This window comes from Coffea arabica, chromosome 9e, assembly GCF_036785885.1.
Source record: "Coffea arabica cultivar ET-39 chromosome 9e, Coffea Arabica ET-39 HiFi, whole genome shotgun sequence".
NCBI lineage: Eukaryota > Viridiplantae > Streptophyta > Magnoliopsida > Gentianales > Rubiaceae > Coffea > Coffea arabica.
In genome coordinates, this window is record NC_092327.1 from 11,171,241 (window position 1) to 11,184,279 (window position 13,039).

At 38.1% G+C, this 13,039-nt stretch overlaps 1 pseudogene; it reads left to right on the plus strand.

Moving 5' to 3' along the window:
- Nucleotides 1-4,705: 4,705 nt before the first annotated feature.
- Nucleotides 4,706-5,333, plus strand: LOC140014482 (large ribosomal subunit protein uL23-like; annotated as a pseudogene).
- Nucleotides 5,334-13,039: the final 7,706 nt, after the last annotated feature.

Here is a 13,039-nt window from a genome sequence, read left to right on the forward strand (position 1 = left end):
ACGGTACCTCATGAACTTCGATCCGATAACCGTAGCCTGAAATTTGATCAAAACAGTTCTAGGTACCAAATCTGCCCGTTTTCGTTTGCCGTTTCCGCGGGTGCATGTACCCGTTTTGCCATGTTGCTTGATTTTTACACTTTAGTAGTGGTTTGTGTAATAATATGGTGCAACCTTCTATTACAGACGGTGGCGAGCTAGACGGAGCCGGTGGGGTCTACTAGCTATCACACGCGAAGTGATTTTCGCACTTGTTCTATCTTTGTGTTTTGTGTAAGTATTCAGGCCGTTTTTGTGTATAACTTGCTTATGTGCTTTGGTGTGGATGAGAGGGTACTTAGGCGAGGGTGTAGTTGATCACACTCGACCTAAACCCTAATTTACACTTGTACTTCTTTATGAGATGTGTATATATGAAGTATTTTGGTGTTGAACCCCTTGAGCTTGTAGTTCGGGATGACTTTTGTGGGGCCCGATCTCAAGACCTAGACGGACTATTCGAGCCGGCCGGGGCTTGGTCGAAGCCAGTCCAACCTAGTCTTAAGGTCACCAAGTTTGTGGTTCTGTGAACCAAGTTTGTGAACCGAGCTTGTGAATCAAGTTCAATTTCGTTTCGTTTGCTCGAGCCATTTCGTGCGGTGACTGGCCAGTGAGGGTGATAAGGTGTTAGGTGGGAGTACAAGTGGAGTTCTACGGACCCTTATCAGTGGTCGACGGAGTGTCGACAGGAGGTCACACATTGCACATGACGTGGCTTTGGAGCCAACCTGTATCCTTAACTTGTGTTGTTACTTTTATATTTTTGATTTGACATCTTTGTGATGTAATTGTTCGTCTTAATGTGAAATTTACGTTTTTACCCCTGTTTACTTACTAAGCATATAACTTACCCCTTTCCCTTTGTTTTCCTTAATAGGGGCTGACGCGAGGGACTTTTGGCACTATCACTAGAACAGTTAGGCTTGGTTTGTGATAGCCGAACAACTAAGATGTTTCTTCTTGTTTTGGTGATCTGTATAAGGACCCCTCTTTGGGTCTACTTTCTACTTTTGATTTAGCATAGGATAATGTAGTAGTCTGGATAACTTCTTTTGAGGATGTAAATAGAACTCTTTTGGGGTTATATATATTGTGAATTACTCTTTTGGTTTATCTAGTTTTTATTGCTTTGTATTTTTGAGTCCTGGCGCGAGTTAGGCAGGCGTCCCGCCGATACCCTTGGGTTCGCCCATGGGAGAAGTGGGGGCGTCACAGGTGGTATCAGAGCGCCTAGGTTAGAAGACTTGGGCAATTGGGACATACGTGATAGGCATTCGGCATTAGGAATATGTGATTCTATTTAAGATGAATGATATACTTTAAGTAGAAATGCTGAAGAACTGACCAAATAAGTATTGTAGGTATGGAGGGCGGGGAACCGAGTGGATCTGGACCAGGACCGAGACCTCCGAGTGCAGGGGGCCCGGTGAACCAGGTGTTACGCCGGCGTGTGCTTCGATATCAGAGGAGGCCTGGGGGGCCGTATACGTTGTGCTCACCTTTTGGCCAAATGGACCGGCCATGTGAGTGCCAACACACATTCGGCTACCCCGACGAGGTCGTCCTGGCAGTGGACGACGAGCGACGTCGCCTGGGGAAGACGGCTGATTATTTGGTTAGACAGCTGGAGGAGGCTAGAGAGATTGCCCACGGGCAGGCTATGCGCATTAGGGATTTGGAGTAGGGCCTCCGAGTTGAGGTGGAGAGGACGGACGCTCTTCGTCGTCAGCTCCATGGCACACACCAGCACCTCTTCGCTATGAAGGGGCAGCTGAGGGAAAGGGCTCGGGGTATCATGCTGGACTGTGAGGTCCTGTTAGATGTGGCCGCGGAGGCACCACCACGAGCTACCGGCCCAGAGCTGATGGACGAGGTGGACACTTTAGGTTCCGTTGGGGATTGGGGCTCTAGGAGAGGCGCCTAGGGCCGTTGTTGGGATTTCCTTGTGACTATCTGACATGTTTGTTTTTGTTATAACCAATATGCCTGATTTCTTTTGTTATCTAGTGGTTGACTACATTTTTGGAGCCAGAGTGCTCATGTAAATAATGGGTTTTGTACCGATCGGATGTCAGATAACTTGTATATCTTTTGGTGTGACTTTGTAAATATATGTATATATTTGAGTATAATCTTTTGAACTTATCTTTTGCGTGTCTTTTGTGCATATGCTTTGTGTTCTTTATTTTGTTCGTAGTTTGAATAATAAGTATACATTATGTTTCGATTTCCAGACTTTTGAACCTAAATGGACTCCGGTGGTCGAGGTAGAGGTAGAGGGCGAGGACGAGGCCTCGAAGGAGAAAATGAGAACGAGTCGGATCAGGTAGCTACAGCCATCCAGCGAATGGCTGACCTGTTAGAACGAATGGCTAACCAACAGGCTCAGGGCCAGGGAGGTAATGTCGAAAACCCTGGAAATAATGTGGGTAATCAGGAGGGAGAGGACCGTGCTTTAGAACGATTCCAAAAGGTTGCACCTCCGAAATTTATAGGTGGACCCAACCCTGACTTAGCGGAGGGTTGGCTGGACCGCATGTTGGATATATTTGCCACGCTTAGGTATTCGGAGGAGCGGCAGATATCTTTTGCTGTTTTTCAATTTAAGGGGGTTGCCTGAGCTTGGTGGAATGTGATCAAGGCTAAGTGGGAGCGGGAACAGACCCCCTGGACGTGAGTCAACTTTACTCGGGAATTTAATGAGAAATATTTACCTTCCATTGTGCAAGCGAGACGTGAGGATGACTTTATCCGCCTGCGCCAAGGGGCATCCAGTGTGGCAGAATATGAAACCCAATTTACGAAACTCTCTCGCTTCGCTCCGGATTTGGTACTAACGGAGAAAAAGCGAATCCGTCGTTTCATTCAAGGCTTAAATGTGGAGATTCAAGAGGCACTACCAGCTGCTCAGTTAAACACATTTAGCCAAGCACTAGAAAAGGCTCAGAGAATTGAGACTGCTAGGGGACAAGTCAAAGCCTTCCATGACCGAAAAAAGAGGCAACCTAACTCGAGCAACTTCACGGATGGACAGAGCTCGAGAAACGAGCCACTTTCTAAGATGGGTTGAGGAACATATGGTCCACGACCCGCAGGGACCCCAAACCAGGGTAACTTTGGGAGAGGTCAGGTAGGGCAAGGGCCCAAGAGGGGTGCCCGGCGTGAAGGGTCAAGTGCGGGAATTAGGCAAACCTGTGGTTTCTGCGGGGGCAATCACACCAACGATAACTGCTGGAAAAATAGTTCGGTACAAAAATGTTTTAAATGTGGTAGTACAGAACATCTGATTGCCCAATGCCCTAAGATGCAGAAAGAGGGATTTAAGCCACCGACAGAAGGGACCATAACTAAGCCAACGAACGCAGGGGGACATCGATCTAAAATATCGGCCAGAGTGTATACAATGGGCCAACAAGAGGTGACTGACCCTTCGACAGTCATCGAAGGTACGCTCTCTCTTTTCGGCGTACCGCAAGTGTTTAATAGACACTGATGCTACGCACTCTTTTGTAACCCTGCATTTTATGGTTCACGAGCAAAGGAATTAATTTTGAGGATGAAATTATTCTAAGAGAGGGAGGTTGTGAGACCCCGGTTAGTCCTTAAGTTTGATAGTAGGTGAGGTGAATTATTTGTGTGGTAAAATTGGGTTTTAGGGCTAATTAGAAAACCCTAATTTGGGTTAGGAATTGAAACCCTAGTCTTTGTATTAATCATAAGTTTGAGTAGTTACAGTTAGTTATGCTAGTGAGTGTTTTAGTACAGGTAAGTATAGGATCTGATCCATTTGATATAGGTTAAGTAAGTTTAAAAACTTAGAAAACCCTAAACTAGAAAAAAAAATCTCTAGTGTTATGACTTATTAGAAGGGTTTAAACCCTTAATATTTCCCATGACAAAAAGTTTGTTGTTTAATTGCATTTGTGTATGTTAATACATGGTTAAATATAGATGATTAAGTTAGTGGGGTGATTAGTAGAGAAACTAAGTAAGATTAATTAGTTTGGACTAGATTAAGTTTAGATCCTATGGAGTAAAAAGTAAAAAGTTCAAATGTTTAAGGGCAAGAGTTGATCACACTACAAGAAATTTGGTCTTCAGTGACAAGCCATTTTTGTCACAAAAAAATAAAAAGTCGTCACTGATAACTTTTATTGACAACTTTCTAGTTGTCACAGAGTCGTCACTGAAGGCCCGTCGGTAAAAATATAGTGACGACAATAAAAGTCGTCAGTGAATAGAACTGTTTTGTGACAACTAATGTCGTCAATAATTATTGTAATTTTAGTGATGACATAGTATCTTGTCAATGATGTACAAATAAATGTCGTCACTAAAAGTGATATGTAATTGTCATTGGTATAGACTAATTACTGACGACTTTTGTTGTCACTAAACACTTTTTAATTCTATGACCACAGATTGTTATTAATGGAAAATTCTGATTCAATGATACCTCTTTATCACCATATAAATTGAAAATTTTCCTACAACAATTATATCTATAAATGGAAAAAAATGACAATGATTTATAATTAGCAAATGAATGCATCCATTGCATTACGAAATGTCAAAATATCATATAAGCATTCAAATAACATAATGAAGTTCAACAACACCCTATAGATAGTTTGATAAGTGCTATTTGGCCTAAATTTCACATATAACTCGAGGTAGCTTTACAAAACAAATCCAAGTCCCAAATTTCAACACAGAGCCGCTTCAGCAACACTCAGCTCCTCCCCTCAACACTCGGCTCCTCCCCTCAGGTAAAAGATTTGTAAGGCAGTTTCCAGCAATGGCTCCTAAAGCTGACACCACAAAAAAGCTTGATACAAAGGCTCAGGCAGCCAAGGTTGCCAAATTTGTCAAATCTGGGACAACTTTCAAGAAGAAAGCCAAGAAGATCCGGACCAATGTTACCTTCCATCGTCCTCAGACATTGAAAAAGGACGGAACCCGAAGTACCCACGCATCAGTGCTCCTCCTAGGAATAAGTTGGACCATTATCAGATTCTCAAATATCCTTTGACTACTGAATCTGCCATGAAAAAGATTGAAGATAACAATACCATGGTATTCATAGTTGACATCCGTGCTGATAAGAAGAAAATCAAAGATGCAGTGAAGAAGATGTACGACATACAGACCAAGAAAGTGAACACTTTGATCAGGCCTGATGGAACAAAGAAAGCATATGTTCGGTTGACTCCAGACTACGATGCTTTGGATGTGGCAAACAAGATTGGAATAATATAAACGAATTTAGTCATTGTTTTTTTCCGATCAAAGATACTGTCTTTTAAGTGTGACAATTTGCTAGGCTGTTTTGTCGTGAAAAAAAAATACCAAATTTCAACACAAGGGGGAATTTTTAACATCAGACAAAATTTCACTAAACCTTGCCATTTCCCAATTTCACTATATCTCTTGTAGTTCGGTTGTTTAGCTAAAATTCCAATACGAACCTCAATAATTAAAGCTGGACATTCAAAATCAGCCCCAAAGAAAATCAAAATCAGCCCCAAACTAATGCACCAAATTAGCTCAAGAAATAAGTACTGCTATTAAACTTCAGCCTCAAAGGAATAATATAACAAGTTGATAAGGCAACAAGCACTACTATACTGATATAAGTACTGCTATGAACAATATAACCAGTTGATAAGACGATAAGCACAACACTAAAGGAAAAGCAACTTCAGTTCACTTGCTTAGCTAAAACATTCAAATAAACTAAATTAAACTAAACCAAAACAATCCAAACTAATGCACCACAGAGGATACAAGGTGTCAAGTATGATAACCAAAGTAATGTCGATCATGATATAAGGTGTCAAGTAGGAGCAATGTGTACCAACATAACTAGAATGTTTCTTTGCCATTTAAAAGCAAATAACAACTTTCTTGTTCTAGATCTCTGAAATTACTTTTGCTGTTTGTCATGGTGTATTAATTCCATAGAAAATCAGCACCCCTTAATATTGTATTCCAATCAAACTAGTGAGTTAGGCAAGTGGCGGGACATTGCAAAACATTCACAGTGAAATTTACTTCAAGAATGGCACCAAAAATGGGAACCATTCATGTGAAAAGAAAAGGTATTACCTCAAGGAATGCCTTCAAAACCCACATAAAAGTTAGTATTATTACTCCGTTAACAGAAAATCCAACCTACATCCAGCAAAAAATTTGTGATTATACAGTATAAAATAATGCTATATGGAGAACAAACTGCCATGTAAGACATGAAACTATCAATAATTAGCAATTAACTGTGGCAAGATGTACACTTCTCAATTTAGCATTATTCCAAGTAGAAGAGGCAAAGCCATATTAATTTGAAAAGGGACATATAGATAGCTGGGGGAGATGGAAAGCAGGTTTTATAGTGAATATTGGGCTAATAGATAATATGATAGCACTTAGCAGAGCTGTGGGGAGTACTCAAAAGGATAAAAATGGCTTGGAACTCTGGAGAAAGAAGAGTGATTCTGGACACGAATTGCAAGGCAGCTTTCGAACTAATACAAGGAGCAGGACAGGACTCACCACTATACAATCTAATATGTCAGATCAGGAATGTTTTAAGCACGGATCGGGAATCCTGGCTACAACATGTTTGGAGAAAGAAGTAAGTGTGCAGACTAGCTAGCTAAAAGTAGTGTCAACAAAGAATCTGGGATGCAGATTATAGCAGAACCGCCACAGGAGCTTAGTGAATTGCATGGTGCAAGTATTTTAGGGGCTGCGACCCTATGTTTTGTTTCTGTTTAAGAGGTTTGACCTCTCCCTTGTAAACTTAACAAAAGGAACATACTAGGCAGAGAAGTAAATGCAGTCAACACATTTGCAAGCAAAACATTTTGGCCAAAGCACCTTTGCCCTTAAAAAATAGTGAAACATGTGAAATTCAGCACAACTAAGGCTAACAAATATATTCTGGAGAATCATGGACTCTCAAAACATACCATAAGAAGCTGTCCATGCTGTTCTAATAACATTCCTAGTTCAAGAATTTTTACGGAGGAAGATCTTTTTTCACATCAAAACTAATTGATGAGTTTTGGTCCTCTTACCAAGCTCTTCCAAAGTGATACTAGTACAAGTCCTTAAGTAGACTTGAGATGTAGCCTTAGAACTCTATCACCAGATTTCTCAGTCACCAGATGCAACACCTTAGACTTGAGATGCAACCTTAGAGGTTTGTGTTCTAGAATGAATTTATAAGTTAGCAGAAAAAAAAGTCTACAGTATCTCAACTTGCAGGACTACATCCATAGCTAATATACAGCTTTTAAGGCAAAGTACAAATGCAATGATTTGGAGCAACTTGTCCAGGTTTCTAAAAAAATAAATAAATGGAAACAAAGGAAATGAGAGCCGATTTGTGAGTGTGCAGATTTACACAAAGATAGAGCACTTCCAACAGGAAAACATTAGGAAAGAGCTTGAAGTCTTGACAGACATATTTCAATCACCTCAATTCAAGAAACATTCAAGGCTGCTTTTGAACCAGACTAAGTGCATGGATCTAAACGAGTTGAATTTCGAAGTGAAAAAAATGTTGCTTTTGAAAAGCATTCAAATCTGTAGAATTTACTCTTACTACCTTAATTGTAATGCATTTAGCTCTACAAACAACACCACAATACTACCTTAATTGTAATGCATTTAGCTCTACAAACAACACCACAATGATGATTTGTAGACGCTTTAAGTAAAACTGAAAAGGGGACGCTTTGAACACATACCAGGAATTGCTGAAAAGGGGACGCTTTACAGTTTAATGTGAAATTAAAACCAAAAAATAAAATAAACCAAGCGCTTGAAAATAGAATAACCAAGAATTTGATAAAATCTTAAAGAAACATACAATCTAAATTTTTTTAGAAAGCAAAATCCAACGGTTTCAGAGAATAATATATCAAACCCAATAAAGAACAAAATCTTCAAAATAAGAACATGCTGCTAATGTTCAATTAGACTAGTAACAATAAAGTTTATAAAAAAGGGGGGAGAATTTCCCTCAGTCACCGCCGGCTTGGTGCAGGTGTTCTGCTTGCGCTTCTTGGCGCCACCGTCGAGGTGAAGGGCTGACTCCTTCTGGATGTTGTAGTCGACTAGGGTGCGGCTGTCCTCGAGCTGCTTGCCAGTGAAGATGAGGTGCTGCTGGTCCGGGAGATGTCCTCCTTGTCCTGGGCAGAAATTTTTTTTAAAAAAAAAAATTAGGGCAATAAAATTTGGGGAGAAATTGAAACAATTGATCATCTAAGTAGGGTAGAAAAGGTGATTGCAAATGATGGTAATTGCTAATTAGGGTAAGAAACTTTGGGGAAACTAGACAAATGATAGAGAAGAAGAGAATTTACCCAAAAATTGAATGTTGGGAACACAAAATCGAGTCAATAAAATTGGGGGAAATTGATTACTAAGCAAGAAGAGAGAAACTTGCCTTTTTACAGCACATGCTCTGAGGAAACATATCAAAATCAGTAGCCCAATAAGGAGGAATGCTCGAGCATTAGTGAGAAAGAAATTGAGAGGGGTCGAAGTGAGAGAGAGACCGAGAGAGACAGTGAGAAGGCCAGCGAGTGAAAATGTGAGAATTAGAAGTGTATCAGACTTAGCCCAAAAGTGGTAGACTTGTACTCTTTCATTTTGAAATTTTCTTTTTAAAGAATGCCTCCACCAATTTTCAATTCCCGCTGTTTCTTTTTCATTGTGAACGAAAAATTTGATCCAATTTTTAGTTTTATCTTTTTATTTAGATTCTCAAAGAAAGGTTATTTTTTTTGTATTAAATTAAACATTTTAATTAAGTATACTAAATCGGGAATCTACTTTCATATTATTTTAAGAAATAATTCATTATTTTTAAACATGAAAAAAGAAAAATCTTAATTATGTGTTAAGAACTTTCTATCAGTTTCTAGAAAATTTTGTTAGTTTTGTCTAATAGTACTATATTTTTTTAGATGTTTTATATTGAAGAATCATGAATGTAAATTTGCACGAAACTATAGTATACGTATTGATTTGTAAGAAAAATATGTATTCGTTTTGACTTTTAGCAAATCAACATTAAATTTGAAGGAATTGTAGTAATTAGTAGTCCTGATTTCATTAATTAACTTATATAACACAACTAATTCCGCTTTTCATCAAAATGAATTTGTACTTAATGAGTTTCAACATTCGACCAATTAGATGTCAAGGAGGCATTGACAATACCCAAAATTAAGGTATTTGAATTTAGGGGCCTTGAGTTCTAATTGTAATAGTTTATATAGTTGTTCTAACTAAAAACTTTCATTAATTATTTTCAGTTAAAAACTTATTGAGTAACTATGACTAGTTTAATAAATTATCAAATTTTAAAAAAATTAAATTAATATTTAAGTAACTATGACTAGTTTAATAAATCATCAAATTTTAAAAAAAAATTAAATTAATATTGAGGCTCACAATTAAATAAAGTCATAGTTAATAAATCATCAAATTTTAAAAAAAATTAAATTGATATTGAGGCTCACAATTAAATAAATGCATTAGAGATGTTCAAGTTAGTGATGATACTTATGTTGTCACTAACTACACTATAGTTTTACTGACAAAAATTGGTCGTCAATAAACATAAACAGTGACAACAATGAAAAGTTGTCAAAGAAAGTGGTAGAATTACTGACAACTTTTATCAAGTCGTCACTATCGCAAATCTCGCGCCTTCCAAGTCCCATGGCGCGAAGTAGTTTTGTGATGACAATTAAAGGTTGTCACTGAAAACTCAATTCCTTTGAGTCAATTGTGACAACCTTCAAAGTCGTGACTAAACAACCTCATTTTGTGACGACTTTTTGTCGTCACAAAGAAATGTTGTCACTAATGACCTTTTTTCTTGTAGTGTCACATGCAAAGTTGGAGTGTAAGGGCTAAAGAGCAAAATTGAAGCTTTTATGTGATTGGTTGTTAGAGAAAATATCTTCTAATGCTTTGACTAAGTTTATATCATAAGATTTGCTAGATAATCATAAGAAATAAACAAAATAAAAACCAAAAGGAGAAAGAGGGAGAGAGGGCCGAAACTTGAAGCTTGGGAGGAGAAGAAAAATTTCTTTGGTGCATCAACTTTTGTCCATCAATCTTGAAGTTGGAGCTTGGAGGAACCTCTTTGGAGCTTGTTGTAGTAGCTTGCACCCTTATCAACCTTGTTTGAAGGTAAGAAAGCTCTTGCAAGTTTAAGTTTGGTTAATGATTTTTTAGATGGTTGGAAATGAAGTGTATGGTTGTTGTTGAGCCTTAATATGGCTTATGAAGTGATGGTGAGATATTTCCATGGATTATATTGATGGTTTATTGCTCCAAAACTTTTGGTTATGGCTGCCCTAGTTAGGGTTTAATGATGCACATGTGAATTAGTTCTAATCTTGTGTTGTTTAACTTGCAATTGATATGTTTGATGATTTGCCTCATTTGTTTGGTTGGTTGATAGCAAGGGCTGGTTTGAATCAAGAAACCCTAGGTTAAGGTAGGGTGTATTAGCTTGGTTAGGGTTTGGTTGGATAGGGTTTGGCTAAGTAATGGTTGGATTAGGTTAAGTGATGCATATAACGCTAGGTTCGAAATTGTGGTTTATGTTTGGATAGTTTTTGTGGAATTTCATGGAGAATGTAAAGACTCACAAAAATTTATTTAATTTAAACTACAAATTCTAACTCATTTAATTTTTTATTTGGCCAAATGCTCCGATTATTATTTTCTAACCTTTTTAGACCTAATTAGATGGATCTATAGCTTAATTATATTTTTAAAGTGACTCGTTTCAAAATTTAATTTCTGAAAGCTCGTTAAGTGAAAATAGTGAATACGCGATTGGAGTAAATAATCGATTCGAGAAAACAGTAAGTTTGGAAAATTGGAGACTTGTACATTAGTCTCAAAATAGGTATTTTTATATTTAAGTGTTCAAAGGTTAGTCAGTTATATTACCATCATAAGAACTTCTTAGAAATTTCACTATCTCGCGCTTAAATTGGAAATACGCGTTTTACGCGCGCGAGTAATTGAGGAGCCTTAGACCATTATTTTGGAACTATTAAGAGTAAATAATAATAATATGAATGTAAGTGCATTAGAGGTTTAGTGCACTAGTGCAATAAACTCGCGAGGAATCGAGCACGAAACGCACGCGCACGTGCATTATTTTAGTGGACAGTTTTGAGTAAATTTGAGCCACAAGTTTTAAGCCTACGTTAGAAGCTAATAACATCAGAATTTCCTTCCTCTCATACTCTCAAACAGCCGAGCAACAAAGGAAGAACAAGACCAGAAAAATTCCTCCACTCTCTCTCCTCAATTCCTTGCTCAAATTACCTCCAAATTTTACACACAACCCTCAAATCACTTGGTGATCAAGATAAGCTAGGAAAGGAGCTGCCTCTCATGGTTTTTCTCCAGCTCAAAGTGACCGAAATTTCTGTCTTGGCTCTCTAAGAAAGTAAGTAATGATCAACCACTTAATTCTTGATTTATGGAAGATAGATTACACTTATGAGCTCTTGGATTCTCATGGGCAGCTTTAAATTGTTGGAAAATTGGTGAGTGGGCTCTATGAAATCCCACAATGACTTTGATGATCTGATTTGGTAAGATTGGATGCTAATTGTGTTGATTAAGTGTTAATTTAGTAGAGTTAAGTGACAAAAGTGAAAAGGAAGTCAAATGTGGGGTTGCATGTGAAGGTGCCGATTCTGCCCTGCCATTTTCGTGCATTTTAGTGTACTTTCTTGAAATCCAATTGACTTGTTTCTGATACAAATGTGAAATATAGGTTGTGTTTAAAGTTTCCTCAAAATTTTACGTGATTTGGGTGAATGCATGTTGAGATTTAGAAAATTTGCCAAAACTGGAATTGTGTCCTGTATTACTCTGGCAGTGATTTTGTTTCGACTATAACTCTTTGTCCCGATGTCGAAATTGAGTGCCGTTTGTGGAAATGGAAACTAGACATTGCCATCTTTCCAACGGTATGAAATTCATGTTCTGATTCCACCTGAGTGAACCACACCAACCGTCTGAACTTGGCTGCACTGTTTCGTTGGTTCACTAGAAGGCAGAACATGAACTTCAACTTGATGCTTAAATGTGGGCTAGTTGTGGACAGATTTTGAAAATGGTTTCTTCAAAGAAATTGTAGCTCTATGAATGTGTTTTCCAACGCTAACAACCATGCTCAATTCCAAGTTGAATTGAGTGATTTGTGACCAAAATTCGAATCTGGTATTATGAAGAAATACCATGCATTTGGACAGATTTGAAACTAACAATGATTTGGAACTTTTTATCCGAAGCCCCTTAGTGAATATCACCTATCAAATGTACCTTGGAAATATTTTAGACATTACCTACTGGAATGGACTTGGTTTAAGATGTTTCTTGACCAAATGCTTGGAAACGGCAAAACGGAAGTTCAAAGGCAGCTTAGCCTTAGAATTTCTTGTGATTTCAACAGTCTCGTTAACCGATTTCCGAACATATTTTTCTATGAAATTTGGCAAAGGATTGGCCCTTATACAGTAGTATATTCATACCAAATTTGGCGCTGTTCTGAGTCCATTTCGATACCTAACTAAAGTCCCAAAGTTTGGAACTTAAATCTGGAAAATTGGCTCAACAAGTTTCGGTTTTTCACCAACTTTGAGCTATTGTATCTTGGTGCTCAAAACTCCGATACTCGTTCTGTTTATTTTGTTTTAAACTTGGATTACAACTCTAATGGAGTTCCAAATTCCTGAGGTTAGTTCAAATCAAGTGAATTTTGCCAAATTTTCAAATTTGGCCAAAAACCAACTTAACCTGTCTTCAATGCCCCAAAACAGCAACTTTGAGCTAATTTTCGGATACCTTCCATTTAAAATCCTGGAAAGGCATCTTCTAGGAACTTTTACTACTTCCTAAGAGGTTTCCAACGGTACCAATTTTTCCAATTTTGGACTTGTAA